Source organism: Barbus barbus (assembly GCF_936440315.1).
Source record: "Barbus barbus genome assembly, chromosome: 27".
NCBI lineage: Eukaryota > Metazoa > Chordata > Actinopteri > Cypriniformes > Cyprinidae > Barbus > Barbus barbus.
In genome coordinates, this window is record NC_136755.1 from 11,407,612 (window position 1) to 11,429,475 (window position 21,864).

General features: G+C 35.1%; 1 protein-coding gene across 2 annotated transcripts in view; it reads right to left on the reverse strand.

The window, feature by feature from the left end:
* Positions 1 to 21,864, reverse strand: part of LOC306846848 (hippocalcin-like protein 1) — a 39,798-nt gene that overhangs the window by 11,776 nt on the left and 6,158 nt on the right. The gene's annotated exons all lie outside the window — the stretch shown is intronic.

Consider the following 21,864-nt stretch of genomic DNA (forward strand, 5'->3'; position numbering starts at 1 on the left):
AGATCATTCACTGTAATACCAGGCAAGAGCATGAAAATGGGATCATATCTGATTTCATGTTGACTTTAAGCCTCCTATGTTATGAACGAGAAACCTCTGAGCAATAAAATGTTCATCTGGAAAAGCCTGCAAATACAAAAGTGCACAAAAAACTAATTACAAACAGAGCTTATTTATGACAAAGAAGTGGGACAAGTGCTCTTGAAAACCCCTGTTGACAGCAGATACAAGAGAGTCGGATATGCCGAGGCACGCTGGTGCACACACCCCCTCGCCACCTCAAACAGAATTTCTCCTTTTCTTGTTCTTTGCAGTTTCCCTTGTTTGGGTTTAAGGGGTAATCCTCTCTCTCTCTCACTACAGTGTCCCACATGTGTTAGTGGTTGTTCTGACTGTTAAAATCCAGGAAAGCCTTCCCACCCCATCCTGCAGACAGCTGTTCCTCTACTCTATGTGGGTCAGCAACATCTGGACTGCTAATCCAACTGTGGAGGGATGGAAGGATGGATGAAAAGGAGAGGAATGTTGTGCTCTCTGGGAAAAAGACAGAGGCGAAAATTCACCAAGAACTGCTCTGTTTGCTTTGCGTCTGCTCAATGCTGCATCCACACCACCAAGTGTCAGTATAGTGACCAGCACAACATAAACAAAAAATCTTCAAGCAGTGCATTTAGTGCAGGATTGCGAACACTAAAAATTCCAAGTCCAAAAGTGCTGCAACTGTTCCGTGAATTCACCCCAGAGTTGTTTTTGTTGTGTGGGAAAGCCTGAGGGCTGAGGAGGCTGAATATCTGAAACACAAGAGCCTCATTAAAATCCCTGCCAGCAAGAGAGCGGAGAGTGAATGAGCCACTGCACACCAGTGAAATAAAAGCGCAGGGCCGAGAGGAGAAAAGATAAACGAAAGGAGGGAGTTAGAGTGTATCAGAGGAGGGGAGAAAGAGCCAAAAGATGAATCTCACAACAAGAGTATCTTATTCCTGCATCTATAAAAAGCCATAGGAAAGGGCATGACAGAATTGATTTTTCTCCCCGCTCCTGATCTCTCATCCATTTATGAGAAACAGAGGTAATCAGAGAATCAATCTGACCCGACAAGCTACTTTTGATCTTTCTAAATCAGCCGCCATCTCTTTCTCTGCCTCTTCCTTTATAATCTGCCAGCTCTATCCCTTCCTTCGTTTCATTTGCTTAAGACCCTTTTAATTCCTCTAAAGTTTAATTCTAATTGCGCAACCTTTGCATGAACCATCTCCCTTTTTAAATTCTCTCTGTCTCTTTTTTCCAAAAGTCCTGTTCCAAAACCTATTGAGTTGTCTCTGTAGGCAGCATTTTAAGAAATCATAGCCGCCCAGCTGTTCCAAAAAGAAGATAGCATAATTACGCCGGCTGTTAATACACCACCATTTCAGGATGTATCCCTTGTGGTGAAAGCAATCCCATAATGCTCTGAAAGAATTCAAGGCTGTCAACTGATTAACAGTTTTAATCAAATTAATAACATATATACAGCATTTCAATATTTGCTGAAAAAACCCCTTAGTGATCAATATACAATACATTATAAAGATGGATAAAATCAATGTATAGATATTATAAAGTAGCTTTAGAAGTCTATTATTATTTGTTTTATTTTAATTTCATTGCACATTAGTCTTACTGGCCCGCAGTCCATTTTACAATTTAGGGCCAGATTTACTAATATATTGCATCAGCGTAAACTGTCTTTTGGCGCTAAAATAGTACTGTCAGGAGAAGACTTGCAGTGAAGAATTAGCGCTGAAAAGTTATTTTTGCGCCTGACCTTATTGAATATGCATTTGTAGAAGTTTCCCTTTCAGACCCAAAATTTATAGGAGGAAAGTATTAAAAATGAATCACGCAATGCAATTTACTAACGTTTGCACTCGTCAAATTACTAGTATTTGCGGAATTATTTAACGTCCCAAAAATGAATGTCTTAAAGTAATTTGCACTGCTCTTGGTAGTTTGTGCTGTCATTATGGAAATTATCTGGCTGCGTCTGTGTTCTTTAATGTCCATTGTTATAGTAAATTACCCGCAGAATTTTCCCCTCCCATCGGTGCTTTTATGGAATTGTGCTCTAATGCTAATTTGCCCTGTTTAGTAAATCTGGCCCTTAGTTTGTCAATATGTTTGAAGGGAACTTCGATATAACTGATCACACTAAATAAATAACAAAGAAAACAAATTGACAGATGAATTGAGAGAAATGTATATTATTAATATATTTTATTCTAAAAATAGGAATTATATTTTTCATATAATCATATAAATCATATAAAATTATATTTTAAAAGGGTATTGTGTATTTTGGCCGCATGCGTGCATATTAATTGTTTTATTTTTATAGTTATATTTAATGAGTCACACTAGTGTGCGCACCAAACCAAATCTGCAGGTGCTCTCATGAGAACCAGACTGAAAACCTTATGTGCAAACCTACTAACACTTATGCCTAACCTTAACCTTGATATAGTGTTGGTAGCACATCCTGATAAGTAGCATTATTTGTCGCGGTTGGATGTTTTGTCTTTTTCTGTGCTCTGAGTTGAATCCATGAAGTTTGACCTTTTCTTGACAGGTAACGACATGATTGAGTTGACCAATGAAAACAAATGGGTAGTGGGGTTTGCGCTTGGTTTAAAATGACAAAAAATAAAGTCCATTTTATGCTTATCAGAGTAGTGCACCGTTAGCTTAGCAACATGTTAATGGCAATCTCTATTGGAGCGCTATTTGTGTGGCTGCCTTTATAGTGTTCCAATTCAGTCAGGTCAATCAGTCGGAGGTTCCACAAGGTTAATATGCTTTCTCAGAAGGTAGACAATAAGGCAGCTCACTATGTTTTGGAACAGAGCCATTTTCTATTTTTTCCAGTATTTTTCCCCTCCTGTGTGGTAGTGAGGAAAGAAATTACAAATAGTTTTTTTCACCACTCACAAACACACACACACACACTTCACAAAATGAATCCTTGCGCTGACATTTTGACAATATACAAGAACATCTATAAGCCAAAGGACAGACCTTCTCCTTAAAAACACTGCGCTGAAATCCCCAATCCTTCAAATTTCGGAGCTTACAGAGGCTAAAGGCTGCCTGCCAATCTCATTTCACAAGTGTACTACAACACAGTAAATCTAAATGCAGATTTCAAATCACAGTTTAGCTGCTAAACAATCCTGACGTGACATCAGTGACTGAAAAGACTCAAAAGCCATTTCTAGATGTTTCTAGATTTGGTTTAACATTTGAGCATAGCATTACACAGCAGGACTCGTTTCATCCAGCTGTCAGGTATGGCTTTTAATAAAGACAGCAGGGGTCGATCCCTGACCTGAATCAATGAATCAGCTTCACATTACGCAAGAGAGAGGGAGGGGCTAGAGGACATAATAACAAGAACAGACTGAGAAAAAGAAAGAGAGAGAGAGAGAGAGAGAGAGAGGAAGATGGAGAAAGAGAAAAAGCGAGAGGAAGATGGAGAATGAGAAAGAGAGAGAGAGAGTGAGAGGAAGATGGAGAAAAGATGCTAATGAAAGAGGTAAAAATAAGAATGAGGCTGTGTCCTCGGTGAGTGAGGTCCCTTCTGTCAGCTCACATTGTAGACATAATTTCATACCTCTTGCCAACAGGGACTTCAGCTGATCTCAGCTGGCTGCCCAGCAGAGAGATGGAAGAGCACTGGCTGGGTGTGTATGGAGAGGTGTTTGGCCTTTTTAACATTTTTATTGATGGGACAGTAGAGAGAGGATAGGAAATGATGATGAGAAGAGGGGAGAATGGCATTGGGAAATGATGTAAACTGCTGTTGTACCATATCCAAGTCTCTGTCATAACCCCAGCCTCACAGAATGAACGATTCTACTGACTGAAAAAAAATAAATAAATAATAATAAATAAAAAAAATATATATATATAAATATATACACACGGATATATATTTAACTGTTTAGTATGTAATGAATTATGAGGAACTATGTCAGTAAGTAGCCTATTTGTGACGGAAGGATAGCATTTAATGAATTTACTTCAAAAAAGTAACATATATACAATTTTTTTGTTCTAATATCTGTATTGCCAGTGCTGAGTAGAATACTTACAAATTGTAGTACTGTATGTTACAGATAACATGATGAAATCTGTAGTTAGTAACAATATAGGTTACTGATTTTTTTAGATAACTTTTTATCGAACTTCTTTTAAACCATTTTACCATTAAATGTAACAAATTTATATAAAAAAGTGAAGAGACTGAAAATATATTCCGTTTTTAAAATGGAAATCCATTAAACATTACATTAAGCATTAAACATTACATCTCTCAGTCTGATTACAGTAGGCATATGATATGATGGCATGAGCATTAGAGATATTATTGTGTATGTGTATGTGTGTGTGTGTGTGTGTGTGTGTGTGTGTGTGTGTGTGTGTGAGAGAGAGAGAGCGAAAAAAGAGATTATATGCAGGAAAAATATGGCATAAGCAAACAGATGGACACATGCGCTGTGAGCATCTCCCCCAGCATATGACCTACACCTCCATTAACAAGCTTTCTGACACGTCGGCTGTAGTGTGCCGCTATTACACCATCCCTCCTCCACCCTAACGAGAGATACATAAAGAAATTCCTGGCATCCCTGCCAGTACTGTAGGCAGATCGCTTGATCATAATAAACAAAAGCAACTAGGACCCGCTCTGAGCGTGTAAGCCTGATAATCACAGGAGACAGGATGACCTCTGTGACCCGTGCTTGAGCGCATGTGTGTGTGTGTCCACACGTGCATATATAATGTATATGTGTGTGTGTGTGTGTTGCATCATAAGCTGGATAGAGTTGCAGATGTGCTGAAAGAGTATAACTGCTAATCTGCCGTTTATTGTTTCAGGAACAATAATTTGGTTTCACTGCGTCTGCAGAAGGAATGCAGTCTATTACATGCAATGATGGAGGGTTATTCTGTTCAACAAAAGCCAATATTAACTAGCCTTTAATGAAATGCTTTCTTGCAGTGACTCGATGAGTAAACTGTATATGACTATATTGCTGTAGAATACAAGCATCTCTCAAGATGAAAAGTGAATACAAACTAGTATCTGTCTGAACAAAAATCACCACCACCATGCTTGAGTGTTTGTATTACATGAGCATTTTAGCACATTTCTATGCAGTTTCTAAGGTATTTTGTGTGATCAGTGGTGGTGCTGTCTGATTTTTTTTGGGGGGGGGGGGATAGAAATTGTGATTTTGCTGATAAAAATTGCAAATGCGATTTAAAATGTGCTGTTAGTAGGGGTGCACAATTTGGTAAAAAAAAATGTGTGATTATATATCAATATGACTATAAAATAATAATAATAATAGTAATAATAATAACACTTTACAATGTGTCATTTGTTAACATTAGTTAATGTATCAGCTAACAAGAACAAACAATGAACAATGCATTTATTACATTAATTAATCATCTTTGTTAATGCTAGTTGATGAGAATACAGTTGTTCATTGTTTATTCATGTTAGCTCACAGTGCATTAACTAATGTAAACAAACATAACTTGTGATTTTAATAATGCATTAGTAAATTCTGAAATTAACATTAACTAAGATTAATAAATGCTGTAGAAGTATTGTTCATTCTTAGCTCGTTTTTACAAATTGTTTAACTAATGTTAACTAATTGTAAAGTGTTACCATAATAATAATAATAATTGTTATTATTATCATTATTATTCCTATTATTTTACATAATAAAATGTATATAATTTTATTGTCATATTATGATATAATATTATGAAAATTCATGTTTAAAATTATTATTATTATACATAATAAAATGTATATTATTTGATAGTCATATTGATTGTAATATAAATTATGATATTTTTCCTAAATACATTTTTTTACAGTAAAATAAATAAATAAAAAAAATTATATTTATAATCATCATCATCATCATTATTATGCAAAATTATTTTATAAATATTTTACTGTAAAATAAAAAAAGAGTATTTGATATATTGATATTACAATCAATGCGACTATGAAATAATATGTAATTATTATTGAAATATGTAATATTAGTAAAGTGTAATATCTCACTGTAAAATAAAAAAATACTAAAAGTATATTCAAATATAATATTTTTTTATTTTGTAATACTGTAAAATAACACAATAAAAAACATGGCTGTCTTAATTTCTTTATTCTACAATAGTTAAACCATCAAGCTTTTATTTTGGTGGAAAATGCAGTCTAATGCAGCCAGTTTCTAAGCACTTCTCATTACAAATATAATAATTTACACAAAGCCATATCGCAAATTTTATTTTAGGTTTTATTCTGATTAATCATGCAGTCCTAATTACTACAAGGCTGTTCGGTGTTTAGGTGATTTCTTACAGGTCCAAGTTAAAACAGTATTTGTGTTGAAAGTCGAATGACATGAAGATGAGTAAATGATAACAGAATTCTCATTTATATAAAAAAATTGTATCTAAATATGAGCAATAGTGATGCTTGCATTAGTAAGCATTGCTAAATCGTGAAGAAAAACCACTCACAGTTGTAAACACCTACAGTTATCAAGTTTGAAAAAAGTGGTACATCGAGGTCAACCCTGAGCACATCTCCTTAGAGAAACTCAGGCTTTCAGAAGCACTTATGGTTATGTGGGTCACACAGAAAGAGACCAGCAGCCTTTAACCACATTGGCACAGCGTCAGAGCACAAGAGGAAAGAATAGAGACATGAGAGAAGGACACATGCACAAAAGCACATAAAACTATTTCACATTCCACTTTAAATGAGCTAAGTGCTTCTTTGAATATACATAGCAGCAAACTTACTAAAGTAACTGAGAGCTGACATATGAAATCAAGATCTTAACATATAAAACATTTGGGCTGGAGTGTTAACTGAGGCATTTCACAAACAAAGAACAGATCATGACGCTGAAAGAAAATAGACAGCCACCTATTGGAAAGGAATGCTGTTTATATTGAGCCGTACACTCATGTTCACTACAGTCTAATTTATTACACTGGTACTGGCATCAAACAGCATACACTTTTTGGAAATGAAAGTACCCTAGTAAAAATAAAATATACTAAAAATTGAAATACATTTATTTCATGCTAAGTAATTAATAAATATACCCTGCAATTGTACTTTTGTTATTCTAAACTGGTACACTGTAAAAAATTATTGTGATTTTAACGGGAAAAAACTGTTTTAAGTTCCTGTAAAATTTACAGGGAAAAACCGTAAACTCACATTCATAGAATTCCCTGTGCTGCATTTAAATGTTTGTTTGAATTTTATGTTTTTTTCTTTGAAATAACTATGTTTCTTCTTAGTTTTTTTCTTATCTGTTCTGTTTATTAGGGTTGTATGTTACATCTAATGTTGTTAAATTAATGTTTATTGCATATTTCAGTTTAATGAGTCTCACCATGATGGTGTTTAGTGCTTGTGTGAATGACACTATGCACCTTCTATAAATGTTATTATTTAAATAGCTGCTTGTGATGGGCTTTGGGTCATCATGTGACTTTCTCATCACCACCTGCATTTGGTGGTTATCAGTGTATTTCAAAGGTACAAATCAGATTTCAGTAATATCAGTTAATGAAATTACGGTATTTAACTGTAAATTTAAGTTAAAACCTAAAATGTTGTTACTGTATTTTTAACGGTAGAATTCCGGCAACAACAGCTGCCAGTTTTTTACCGATTTTTTTATTTTTTTTACAGTGTACACTTAACGTCTGCTAAATTGAAATTTCTCATTTTGTGCTTAGTGTACTTTAATTGTGCAGAACTAGTCTAAAGTCCAACTAAAGATATACTGAAGTATTTTTGATTGTGCTAAAGTGGAACTATTGCAACTTTAGGTACAATTATCTTGCATTTAATGACCAATATTATTCAAAGATCATACAATCCTCATCAATAATGACATTAAAACACATTTTAGGCTTAATATTCAGAAATGTGCATTGTGTACAAGTACTCCAAATAAAGTTTAATTATAATTTTTATATCAGTAAGTCTCGAGTGATATGTCAGTAAATATGTTAATAGATTTGAACTATGGTACCATATTGATTATTGGTCGATATCTGATTTTTTAAAAATTTCAGTACTGGTCAATATTATATATTTAATCAGTCATGCCCATTTTACAGTTGAACTCAATAAAGTTCATTTTCTTCTAATTTACAGTTTTTTCTCAGTTGCTTTGGTGCATTTCTCAGAACAGAAATGAAATTTTCAAAACTACTTGTTCAACCTCCACATCATCTAGTCACTTGTGCACATCATAAAAGCAGTTTCTCATTCTTTTCAACAAGTTGCGATTGCTTTGGAACATTCATGCAACTGATTACATTATTCCTACATTATCAGTTGCTATTGTCATGTTGCTCAAAATGTATTATATAGTTCTCTGTGCTATTGTCTTACCCCTCAAAACATCTAGTCATCAGTTCATCGTATAAGTCATTGAATGCAAAATGGTTGATCTAGTTGTCATAAACTGTCAAGTATATTTTCTACACATCTCTATTAGACTTTTCGTAAATTTGCCATGAATCGTACAAGTGAATCTTGACTTTCACTACTGAAGAGTATATAGATCAACCAATTATAAACCAATTCTCTGAAATAGTTCAAAGGTGCATTTCATGACCCTTCAATTGGAAAGCATATATAGACAGAGGACAACACAAAAGTTACAAATTCTGACGATGGATGAACATCCAGAAAACGATCAGGGTCAACAGCCGAGAGGAAAAAGAAGAGTAAGGATGCATGGAAGTGTACAGAGGCAAAACAGAGGAAGAGGAAGAAGAGGCCAAGGACAGAGGTGCATATCAGATTAAATAATGTTGTCAATCATGGCCTTACAATGGCTGAAGGGTGCAGCTAAAAATCGGGAGATCGACCATATCCTCAATAACTCAAACATTTTGAAACGGTCTCTTTCAATCAATATCGCTATATTGACATTTGCACTCACAGTTTAGAGAATGTTAAGACTGTTTTGAAAAAAGGGCCAAAGCAATTGAGAAAAACTGTAATAACACTGTTTCTTAAGCTAATCACAAAATAAATATGGATTTTTATCATAAATTGTGATGCATAAATTCAGTTTAGCATCTAAAATGACAGATTTTATTTTTTAATGTTTTATTTTGATTTTATTTATTTATTTAAATTAAATAATACAAAATGTTAATAGATAGACAGACAGACAGGCAGATAGAATTCAGACTTTAACAGAACATTGCAGGCTAACATATGTGAAAATCCTTCAACAGAGCTAAAATAATTAAATAAAAACAAAAGCAAAAGTTATCATGAGAGTTATTATCGACTTACAGTATTTTTATCAGACAGAATTTTAATATCAGTTCATCTCTAAATGAAAGTCTTTAAGAATAAAATATTTCTCAAAACAGACATCAGCCTTTTAAAGTCTCTGAAATACCTTTTATGCTGCAAGCAAAAGCCCAGATGGAAAAGCAGTGTTTAAAGGCTGTGTCAAGCATTCAGTTTCAAAGAATTCAAGAGCATTGGGATGTTCACATTCATGAAAAATTCATTCTCAGGGACTAATCAAGGTTCGCCTCTTTAGAGTTGCTCGTTATAGATGTGGAATTCAATAGATAACAATAGGACCTCTTAACAGCTTGTTGACCTAAGCCTGTAGCTTTATTACCTGTCACCTTATTGATGCGTAGTTGGCAGGAGCTTTTACTTCGCAATATACACTTTATATGGAGCCTGCAAGTGCCAATCCTATCCTCTATTCATCTGCCTCATACTCAGGCCAAAACCTAATTCATCTTGTTATGTCAGCTCCCAAACTTTCTTGTGCAGTCTGTAAAGATAGCGAACGCACACACACAAATACTGCAACACTGCAATGGCACTCATAAAAGTCAGCTTAGCTACTTCCACTGAAACACTGTTCTGAAATACTGCACAGATGAGATACCCCTCGACCTGAAATCTCTCTAAATGTGTATTAAAATTATTATTATTTAGTCATTTAGCAGGCGCTTTTATCCAAAGCGACTTACAAATGAGGACAACAGAAGCAATCAATTGTAGTATTAAAACAACTAAAAACAGATCCAAAACTAAAAGCTAAAACTTTATAAATACTACCTATGCACATTTTAAAAATAAAGAAATTAAATAAAAATGACAAATGCATACAACTAAATTTCAAAACTTAACATTTAAATGAAAAACAAAAGAATAAAGCTAAAAACAATTCAAAATATTACAGAACAAAATGTATGAGTATAATAATGATTCTAACTAAGCCAAACACCAAAAACAACAACAATAAGAAATGGTTATAAAAACTGAAACAGAAGTGAAACAAGTAGTAGAAAAGAGGAGAAATCAAAAGCTGTACTTATATTCAATTCAGATAAGATGTTCGTTAGCTCTGTGCTGGAAAATAAACATTGATCACATTCAACTGCGAGAAATGCTCGTTGACAGAAGCCACTGGAGCTGTGAGAGAACAACACCTATAGAGCAGCTGGACCATGAGTTTGACTCTCAGCCCCTCAGGATCTCTTACCAATGTGGAAATAATGTGTAAGGGAGTGGGAAACAACAAAGAGGTTTAGCATTTGTCTAATGACCCCTCAGGCAGTAGCTTAAATGGAATGAGTATGTATTAGGTTTCGAGCCATTGTTTTCCCAAAGGGCATAAAGTGGTGATATCTTTTACAGAGTGCCCAAAAGCAACATATGAATGATGGCTAAATTACAGACACAGGCATTGAAAGTAACCTAAGGACTTATTTAAGCTACAATGATGATACAAACTACAGTCAGTGTGAAAGGATAAAATACTGCAATGATAAAGACTGTTTTATTTGTGTTACTGAGCTACGTTTCTTGATGCACATGTACTAAAATGTGCTTCATTTAAAAACGGACATCACTGAGAGTAATAACTTACAGTTTAAAGGCCCGTTTACACCAATAACGATAAAGATATAGACTATAAAGATAACTATATTAGCATCCACATCAACACACATTGTAACATTGTGTTTATTATAAGTGTGCTGCAGTTGTCATCTGCCACTTTAATGCTTGGACTGTTTAAAGCAGGGTGGCTTCAAATTGGCTGACAGTGTTTTATCATTCATCAGCTGGAAAAAAAAACCTTGTCAAAGTGATTCCAATGATATTGTTCCTCTGTGCTGTTATCACTAGTGTGGCCTTGTCTATTCTTATAATATAGTGATTTTACAACTTTATATTTTACAGTTATAGCTAGGGACGGGCAATATGACAAAATCTTATATCACAATATGAGTATTTTTATTTCAAAGAATATATATATCATAATATATTCATAATATATATCAGCATTTTGACACATAAAAGTGTGTGTATTTTATCATTCAAGCCCTATAAAGCGGCAAAAATAGAATCAATACTCACGATACGATTCACGATAGTTCAAAATCTCTACCAAATCTGTCCCTTGACAAATTTCTATTGGTTAATCGTGTCTACCGGTATATCGCACACCCCTAGTTATAGTTATCATTCATAGTTACAGTTATCATCCTTGGTGTTAAAAGAGTTAGATGTTGAATCAGTTAGAGACCTGTATCTATGAGTTAATTCAGAAAAGGATTCATCCGACTGAACTCATAAGTTTGTGAGTCTTTTTAAATGATTCATTAAAAGAACTTGCTCATAAGAGTCATTTGTCCATGTCTGGTTTTGCATGTTGCAAAAAACGCAAACATACTGCAGTTATTTTGCAGTACATCACCTTTTTTCTCAATTTAGACTCATAACTCATAACTAAAATATATATTTTTCCAATTTCAGTACAGCTGACAAATAGCAAATCAATGTAGCTTAAAGTTCAGCCAACAGAAACCTCTCTGCAATTTGTTTTCACTTTGCATGATCCAATCAATTCCTGATGCAATAAATCAACTCTCACTCTACATTTTTTATTATATCCTCAGAAAGGTCAGATAACATAAGTAAAATGGTTTGGGAATGTCTTTTCATGTTGACTTTAAAAATAAATACTTCAGTGCAACCAGCTGCACTGTGCAATTTAATAACTTTTAGCCATTTGAAATGTCACTTTACTCTTATCACCTCATATTAATATGAAAATTTGGACAAGATTACAGAGTCAGAGCTGGGGAGAAAATGTATCCTAGTTTAGTCTCAATGTGCCTTTTATACGAACATAACATCAACATAGAGATATGTCAGCTGGATAATCTCCCTGCTGTACAAGCACAGATTAATTCAGATAACACCTTACTCTGCTCAGCCTGCTGACACAAATGCACACAGAAGGTCTGCTATTCTGTTATTGTAGATTAATTAAAAATATATGGCAGTGCTTATCAAAATATTGCAATTAGCACAATTTGGATTCACCCCAGAGTGTTGCTTCAAAACCTCTGCAAAACTACTGATGTTTAACAAATCCATTAATTTCTTCCTCAAACGTCCACCTGCTTGAAGTTGCCGAGGGATCGGTTTGTGAGTTCCTGCTGCCAGATTTGGTGACGGTCTCCTGCCAACCAGTCTAGCACTGGCTGACTGTTCAGCCACGAGAAGACACAAACACATAAATCACCTCGCAGGGCTGTGGAGCTGCCCATTCCTGAGATCTACAGTATCTCCTCAAACTGGGCCTGAAGGTCATTAGTCACGATCAGGGTAGAGAAACGGACAGGGCACAGTTTTAAGGGTTTGGGTTATGGCAATTTCCTGCACTGCGGTCTGCATATTAGATCTGGAGAACCTGAATTCGTAATTAGAATGTAACTTCTGCTTTGGATTTCCCATTTTTCCTCTGGGACATGCAATGCAGTGGAGTGAAGCGAAGGCAGCATATCATTCATCCCTCCGGAGTTACCTGTTGCGTGAGTTCTTCTGCAGCTGTAAATCCCACAGACTAGGATTTGGACGTCAGTTCTCAGTGTACTCGAGGAATACAAATAGCTTTTCGCAGAGAGTCTGATCTTATTAGTGAAGGAGGTGATCAAGGTTGTGAGCAATTCAGTTTTCAAAGACATCATCTTGAAACATGGTTAAAGTGTGCAGCCAAATGATTTAGTACATATAGAATATATTAAAGGGGTCCTATTATGCTTTTTCGCTTTTTGAATTTTAGTCAGTGTGTAGTGTGTGTGTTTGGGCATAAAAAGAACAACAACGAACGGCTCGTTTGGACTACAGCGTTGCTTTCCGGTGTTTGTGATATCCCAAAGCGGCCCATTAGAATATCATTAAAATAAATATTAAAATAATATTTTTAATATCTTTTAATATTAATCCCGCCTACAGAAATTCGAATGGTTGGCTGCTGGGGAGAACACTTGGTTGAGCACTGCACGTTTTAGAATCGAAACCTGGTGCAGGTGTTTTTATATCACTGTATTTCTGAATGAAACCGACTGTCTTCAGAAAATTTCATCTTGCATGTAATGTCTGATAAAGCAGTGTTTGTGAGAGGAGCGCTGCTTTGTGTACAGCGTTACTGGGGAAACCTAGATCTCTCCCACTCCAACAGTGGCTCCTGCTGGCAGAGAATTCATTTGTATATATATGCGGTCACAAATAGTGTAACTCTGTGGGACTATGCAGAGCCGATCCTCACTATATGCAGAATACGCAATCTGCGTAAGGCCCCCGAAACACCAGGGGGACCCCTTGCTCTCAAAGATTATTTCATTTTTGTTTCGTTTTTTTAATTTGGCCAGCGGTTATGAAAACATGAATGATCATTTTAATGCGGTGCGCTGTCGCCCTCTCTACGTAAACATCTGTCAAATCATGTAACATGAATGCCGTAAAGTCTCTTGCTCGAGACAAAAAAAAACAGTTGAAAGCATAGCGAGCCACGGAAGAGACACTGTTTCTGAAGCGCTTTCCACGAGCGCAATTCGAGACGGAGGGAACATGGACAAACACGTTTTATTCATTCGTTCATAACCACTCGTAACCGCACAGAACAGTGAAGAAAGTTTTAAATACTGAATATTTTTGCAAAGTGTAACTGAGTATACAGTTCCAAAATAAGGCAGTTTCCTCATATTCATTACAAAAAGTACAATTTACATTTATTCCTTTTTTACATTTTTGTAAATAATGATTTGCTGGATAGAATCTGTGAATGAACTTATAAGAAACTTCTATTATAAGAAACTATTTCTAAGATGATATTTCTGTGGTAACAACCACACTTTCTCCAGAACATCAATTTTCCATTCAATAAAGAGACCCAGTTAGACAAAATATAAGGTACAGTATCAATTTCTCTTTGGAAAAGAGTATGAATAGCTAAATTTTACCAACATAAGATTTAGTAACATCAAAAGACACTGAACCGGGAGAATGGTCTTTATCAATACCTCTAAATAGCATTTGTGTACCTGAAGGGATTGAACCAAAAACTATTGCAAAGTATTTTTGAGCAAATGGTATTTTATAATAAGAAAGAAATTCATCATAAGAAAAGAGTGTTCCTTCTTTATTATATAACTGACTACCCAATTTAATAACATTGTCAAACCAGTTCTTTTAAAACAGGGATTTGTGTTTATAAAGACTGTTTCTGTTATTCAACATGAAATAGCGATGTGGAGAAAAATCAGGCTTATATATTAATGACCAAGATAGGAGCACTTGTTCGTGGAAAGCAGATAACTTAGTTGGCATTTTATTTATATTATAATTACACACAAAAAAAAACAACTAAGACCACCAATATTTGAAAAAGCATAATGAGAAATAAAATTCCAGACAGAAGTGGGGTTTTTTAAGTGACGCTTAATCCAATTAATATTAAAAGGTATGGTTCATTGTGGTGAAATCTAAGAAAATAAGGTCAACATTCTCATATGTATTCATAATTACAGTCTTTTTAACACAGTGTGTTCGATTTTTCCATAGAGAATCAAATAGCATTTTATCAATATTTTTTTACTAGTTAGATTATCAAGATACAAAGATAAGGAGGTATGTCAGTCGGGCTATACCTTCAGCCTTCATAAGGAGAACTTTCCCCTTTAGGCAGAGATCTCTTTGAAGCCAGAATTTGATTTTTTTTTAGTTTTATCAGTTATGGGGTTAAAATTCAGAGAACATCTTTTCAGCTGGTCTTTAACAATAATGATACCCAAGTATGCAACACTATCCTTGACAGAAATGTTACTAATACTTGTTAAATCACAGTCTTTAACAGCCATTAGCTCACACTTACTAATATTGAGATAGAGACCAGAGGCACAAGAAAACTTATTAATAACATTAACTGTAATTTTTTTGCAAATAACTTTGCAATTTGCTCACTATTAAAAAAAAAAAAAAAAAGTTGTATCATCGGCAAACTGGCTTATAATAATTTCTCTATTTGCAATTGAGACACCTTTAAGAATACTTTTTTTAACATGCATAGATAATAACTGGGTTACAAGCAGGAAAAGATACGGAGATATAGGACAACCCTGTCTAATACCTCTTTTTAAATCAAATCTAGAGGTAGTTCCATGTTTGAGTTTGATTGAGCAATTTGCATTATTAGGGTTTCAACTGCTGCACAAAAGAACTCACCAAACCCAAAAACCTTTAAAGAAGAAAATAAAAAATTACTCTGCCGGTGTCCTGCAGAGTTTAGTTCCAACCCTAATTAAGCACACCTGAACCAGCTAATCAAGCTCTTATTAGGCATACTAGAAACTTCCAAGCAGGTGTGTTGAGGGAAGTTGGAGCTAAACTCTGCAGAACACCGGCCCTCCAGGACCAAGTTTGGTGACCTCTGCTCCACAGTGTCAAAAGCTTTGCAAAAATCTAAAAATAAAATACAAATATTTTCATCAATCGATTATTCATACTTGATTGATGAAAATAGTTTTATTTTATTTTTAGATTTTTGCAAAGCTTTTGACCTTATATTATTCGAAATGTGCCTGTTTTTCATAAAACCTGATTGAGTTTCATTTATAATATATTCTAATACATTCTTAATTATTTTAGCAAATATAGAGGCAATTAATTTATAATCATTATTCAAAAGACTAATTGGCCGCCAATTATCAATTATAGTCAAATATTTTTTGGGCTTAGGAATAAGGGACCCCTGAGTCATGGTAGATGGGAGGCTGGACTTAGATAAACTTTCACAAAAAACTGAAGAAAATGGGCTAGTTGCTCTAACTGAGGTTAGACTGTCAGTTCCGGGAGACTTATTATTTTTAAGTTATGAATTGAATTGGTTATTTCTTCTAAACTAATAGGTTGGTCACACATTTGCTTTATCGCTTTATCTATTTTTTTTTTTTATCACTCCCACTGAATTTAAGAAATAATTTGAGGCTTTAGCATCATATTGTGACGCATATAGTTTACAGTAGAAGGTGGAGCAATACTCTGAAATCTCTTTAGGGTCCTTTGATATTTTATTATTAATTTTTAAGCGATGAATAGTATTTAATGTAGCGTAATTTTTTTTTCTAGTCTAAAGTAGTAGGATATATTCTGTTCACCTTCCTCCTGCCATCTTTTCCTAGACCTTATAAAGGCTCCTTCAGCCTTTTTTATAGATGTTGTCTAGTTTGCCATATTTGTTTTATCTATATCTGAAAAGTTATTAGACCCTTTGTTTAGGAGTGAGGTAATTCCAAATATAATTTTATCTTCCTGTTCTTTATTAACTTTAGCAAGATGACTGCCAACACATGCCTTAAATATTTAGAAGCCTCAAATTTAAAAAGTTCCCAATTAGTGCAATATCATTTTTCTGTATTAGCCTTTCAAAAAAATACTTAATGAGACGTGTAAACACTATTTTTACTGATTCGATTTTCAGTACAGAATTATTGAGTTTCCAATAAGATGATTTTGCAGGACTATAATAAGTGGATATCTGCATATTGAGAAAAATTACTTTGTGGTCAGTAAGAGGGGTTGGAAATACATCAACAGATATACTATGTAAGTCAACATTCCTAGATGTAAGCCAAAAATCTATTCTTGATTGCCTGGAGAAATCAGTATTACACCAAGTAAATGTTTTTTTATTTGGATATTTTTGCCTCCAGTAATCGAGCCGTTTGTGCCAGGGTTGGGAGAGAGACACACTGCGTTGTCATTGTGAAAAGGGCCTATGTGAGCACTGTGTGTCCCGCTTCGAACGCACATATATATATATATATATATATATATTAGGGCCGGGACTTTACCGCGTTAATTTAGATTAATTAATTACACAAAAATAACGCGTTAAATTTTTTTAACGCATTTTAATCGCACTTATTTTTGCACCGCGGAACGTTTCTCACTGGATGAGTTTCGGCGGACCGATTATACTGGAGCACCAACTAGCGAACGGACTTGCGTTCCCGTGGAGACCGGTCTTGCCAAGCTTCCTTGGAAGAACGAACTCGGAAGGACGCGAGAAAACAGAAAGCACACTTATGAGAACTGAGATGTACTGCGTTCCTGCTTAACTGACCGCATAGTCTCAGCATAAGCAGCGGCCATTGAACAATATTACAAAATGTCATAACTTATTAAAACATTTCATACTATTATATATATATATATATATTACTTTCATATAATTGTATTGTTTTATTTTACAGCGTTATATGTTTTATTGTTAAGATTCATTTTAATATGCCAATAAAAATACAGACTTTCTCCGGGTCTTATAACTTTATTAAAATTAACCAAAACAAAACGATAAATGTTTACTTTCAACTTGAAGAGCCGTTAAGTATTTGTGAGAGCGACTTTAAAGCTTACAGGCTTCCGTACACCGGCCACCCACAACGTCTTCTGGGATTTCTAACGGCTGGATTCTCTCAAGTCTGCACTCGATGCATCCTCAGTTTCAAGAACATATCCGGGCACTTTCATGCATCCTCTATACTTGCGTTCTTGAGAATTGGAACTGAACTTCGGCGGTTAATGATGACGTAGAACGAGAACACAAGGATGCAAGATCGCTGAAGAACGCATATTGAGAAACAGACAAAAACAAACCACAGTGAACATGGACAAAGAAGCTGATGAGACCGCTTTGGTTGGCCCTGTGGATGGGAAATTTAAAAATCCATATGAAAAAACTTACTTCTCACTGTTCTCAGGTCAAATATTTATATGCGATTAAAATGCGATTAATTTCGATTAATTAATTACAAAGCCTCTAATTAATTAGATTAATTTTTTTAATCGAGTCCCGGCCCTAATATATATATATATATATATATATACACAGTGCCCTCCATAAGTATTGGAACAGTAAAGACAAAATTGCTCTGTTGGCTGTGGAGTCAAGACATTTGCAAATATGATTAAAAGATGAATATGAGACAAAACCACAGAATGTCACATTTTATTATTAACCATTCTAACACATAGATGTTTTATCAAATAAAAAGAACAGCACTTTTAGAGTTCATCCCACTATTGATGTGAGCATATGTATTGGGACAGTTGAACTTAAGGCAGATATAAAAGATTAAAAGCTATTATTTAGTTGCAGATCCCTTGCACACAATCACAGCAGTGAGTCTGTGACCCATAGACATCAGCAGACTCTTGGTCTCATCCTTTGAAATACTTTCCCCAGGCTTTAATGCAGCCAATTCTAATTGTTGCTTGTTTTGGGGAGTTTCTGCCTTTACTCTCCTCTTCAGCTGGTGAAATTCATGTTCAATCGGATTTAAATCTGGAGATTGGCTTGGGCAATCTAAGACTTTCAATTTCTTTGCCCTTATAAATTCCTTGACTGAACTGGCATTGTGTTTTGGGTCATTGTCCTGATGCAATATGAAGCACTTCCCAATGAATCTGGTGGCATTTTCTTGAATATTGGTAGGCAAGATGGTTTTGTACCCTTCAAAATTCATTCTGCTACTGTCTTCATACATTAAGTCATCAGTAAAGTTGAGAGGGCCTGTTCCAGAGACAGCCATGCATGCCCATGCCACGACACCACCTCCACCATGCTTTACAGACGAGGCTGTATGCTTGGGATCATTGCCCCACATTTTTGCTTTCCCATCACTTAGATAAAGGTTCATCTTTGTCTCATCGGTCCATAAACACAGTTCCAAAACTCTTCTGGCTCAACTTTGTGCTTTTTTGCAAACTCTAATCTTGCCTTTCTATTTTTGGTGCTGGTCAGAGGTTTGTATCTTGCTGTGTAGCATCTGTAATTCTGTGTCAAAGTCTCCTGAGGACAGTAGATTGTCAGAGCATCACCCCAGCTTTCTTGAAGTTGTTGGTGATTTTATAGACACTACTGTTGTTTTCTCAGCCGATCAGGTAGTTGTTGGTTGCTGGTGTCGCTGGTGGTTTCCAAACTCTTGATTTCTCCATGCCCTTTATTTTTGCTAGAGCTCTAACTGACTTCCTCTTTTCTTTTAGCATCCAAATTGCTTGCATTTCTCTCAAAGTCAGCTCCCTCGTCTTCATCCTGGTTTGTATGTGTCATCATCATCGAATGAAAGATTCAGAATGCAGAAGTAATGGATATAACTGATACGACACATTCCCTGCTTTTAATATCTGAAGAATGAATGCAACAGGACACAGCTGATCACTTAGAAAGATCTGTGAGGCAACTGTTCCAATACTTATGCTCACATCAGATAGAGGGATGAAACTCTAAAAGTGCTGAACTGCTTAGCTGGTAAAACATCGGTGTTGAATCACCCAATAATAAAATGTGATATTCTGTAGTTTTGTCTCATATTCATCTTTTAATTATATTTGTAAATATCTTGACTCCACAGCCAACAGAGCAATTTTGTCTTTACTGTTCCAATACTTTTGGAGGGCACTGTATGTACGATTGCCCTGTATTTTTCCTTTCTAAAGTTGGCAACCTTAGGAGAGAGGTATTGTAATGATGTAAATTGTGTGGAAAAATAATGTGTTTTTCGAACCACCAAGCATGAGAGCATGTTCTAGTACACCCCCAAAACAAAATCAAGACTTTGTAAAAGAGCATAATAGGACCCCTTTGACTTTAAATGTAATATCGAATGACACACTGAAAATAAAATTATAATCAAGTTCTTTACATGTTTTAGAGTTTTAGAGAGGAAATTGGATGCCTGGGGCAACAGTTATATTGTTTATCAGCATTACACAAAAATATTTATAAATATATTGAGCAATCAGCATTAAGTACTTGAGAGAGCTGTCATAAAAAATAATAAAATCCACTGCAGTAGTGCTGACCACCTTTAAGAGATAGTTCACCAAAGAATGAAAATTCTGTCATTAATTACTCACCCTCATGTCGTTCCAAACCCGTAAGACCTTCGTTCATCTTCAGAACACAAATGAAGTTATTTTGGATGAAATTCAAAAATGTGCATCACTTGTATTATAACTGAACCACTGATGTCACATGGACTATCTTAACAATGTCCTTACTACCTTTCTGGGCCTTGAACATGGTAGTTGCATTGCTGTCTATGCAGGGTCAGAAAGCTCTCAGATTTCATCAAAAATAGCTTAATTTTGTGTTCTGAAGATGAACGAAGGTCTTACAGGTTTGAAACAATATGAGTGTAAGTAATTAATTTTCAAAATTAATTTAAATTTTCACAGAAGTTTTATTTTTGGGTGAACTATCCGTTAAACAAAGGAATAACTAATAAGTTTGTCTTCAAAATATAATTAAAAAAGCAACATACACTACCACTCATAAGTTTGGAATAATTACAGTTTTGAAGAATGTTTTGAAGAGTCTCTTAAGTTCACCAAGGCTGCAATTATTTGATCAAAAATACAGTTTTATTTACAGTTATGGATTTATTACAGTTATTATTTTACAGTTTCAAATAATTATTTTTGATCTCATTCTTGCACTGCTTTAGTAAGGCCAGACGTTGGTGAGGTTTCCTTAAGGCAAGAAGAACAGGTTATCCTGCTGACAATGGTATAAAAACACCATGACTGATTGGAGCATCTCTGCACTCTAAGGCTCAGCCTGCACTGCAGTCACTTGTCTGAGCTTGTGAATTCTGCTAACCTGGTTTCTGGTGGTCTTCAGGCACTTAACAACTACTATACATGCAAATCACATCTGTTCTTCCGACAGATGCTTGTTCCAATTGCCATATTGAGCCAGACTACGGACATGTTCCCTAAACCTCCATTACCAACATTTCAGAATCCACTAATGAGGAATGAGAAAGCAGACAGCGGAGAGACCATTAGCAGAAGAGCACCAGCTGTAGTCTCTGTGGCTACAGCTAAATCACATCAGTCATTTTATGCCATACTTTCAATTCAAATTTATTTAAACTATATTTAACCAATCTGACAATACAAATCATTCCAAAGCATATTTACATAGAATAGTGCTTTGAATTCCCCAGCAGAAAAGCCACGGCATCGACAGTAGCAAGGAAAAACTTCCTAAAATGTTTAGTAAGATTAAAAACCTAAGAAACCTTGGTAGGAACCAAGACTCAGCTGAGGAGTTCACATACTCAGGCTGGCACGTTTAAATGTACACAAACAACCTAAACAAGCTTGTGGGTGATCTTTATAAAGCTTTATTTAGCTTTGTTTTGAGGATGTTCCTTTTGGATAGAATTCATAAAGGCCCTTAGTCCAGTGTCATACTGCTTTAACTCCAACTCGAGATGATGAAACTATGTAAACAATGCTAGTTTGTAAGTTTTGTTTTGTTTGTTTTTCTTGCCTTTGTCTTACTTTCATTACTTAACAATAAAACCTACACACAAAAAAAGTTGTGGTCATGTTCTAACCCATGAGAAGAATATGTT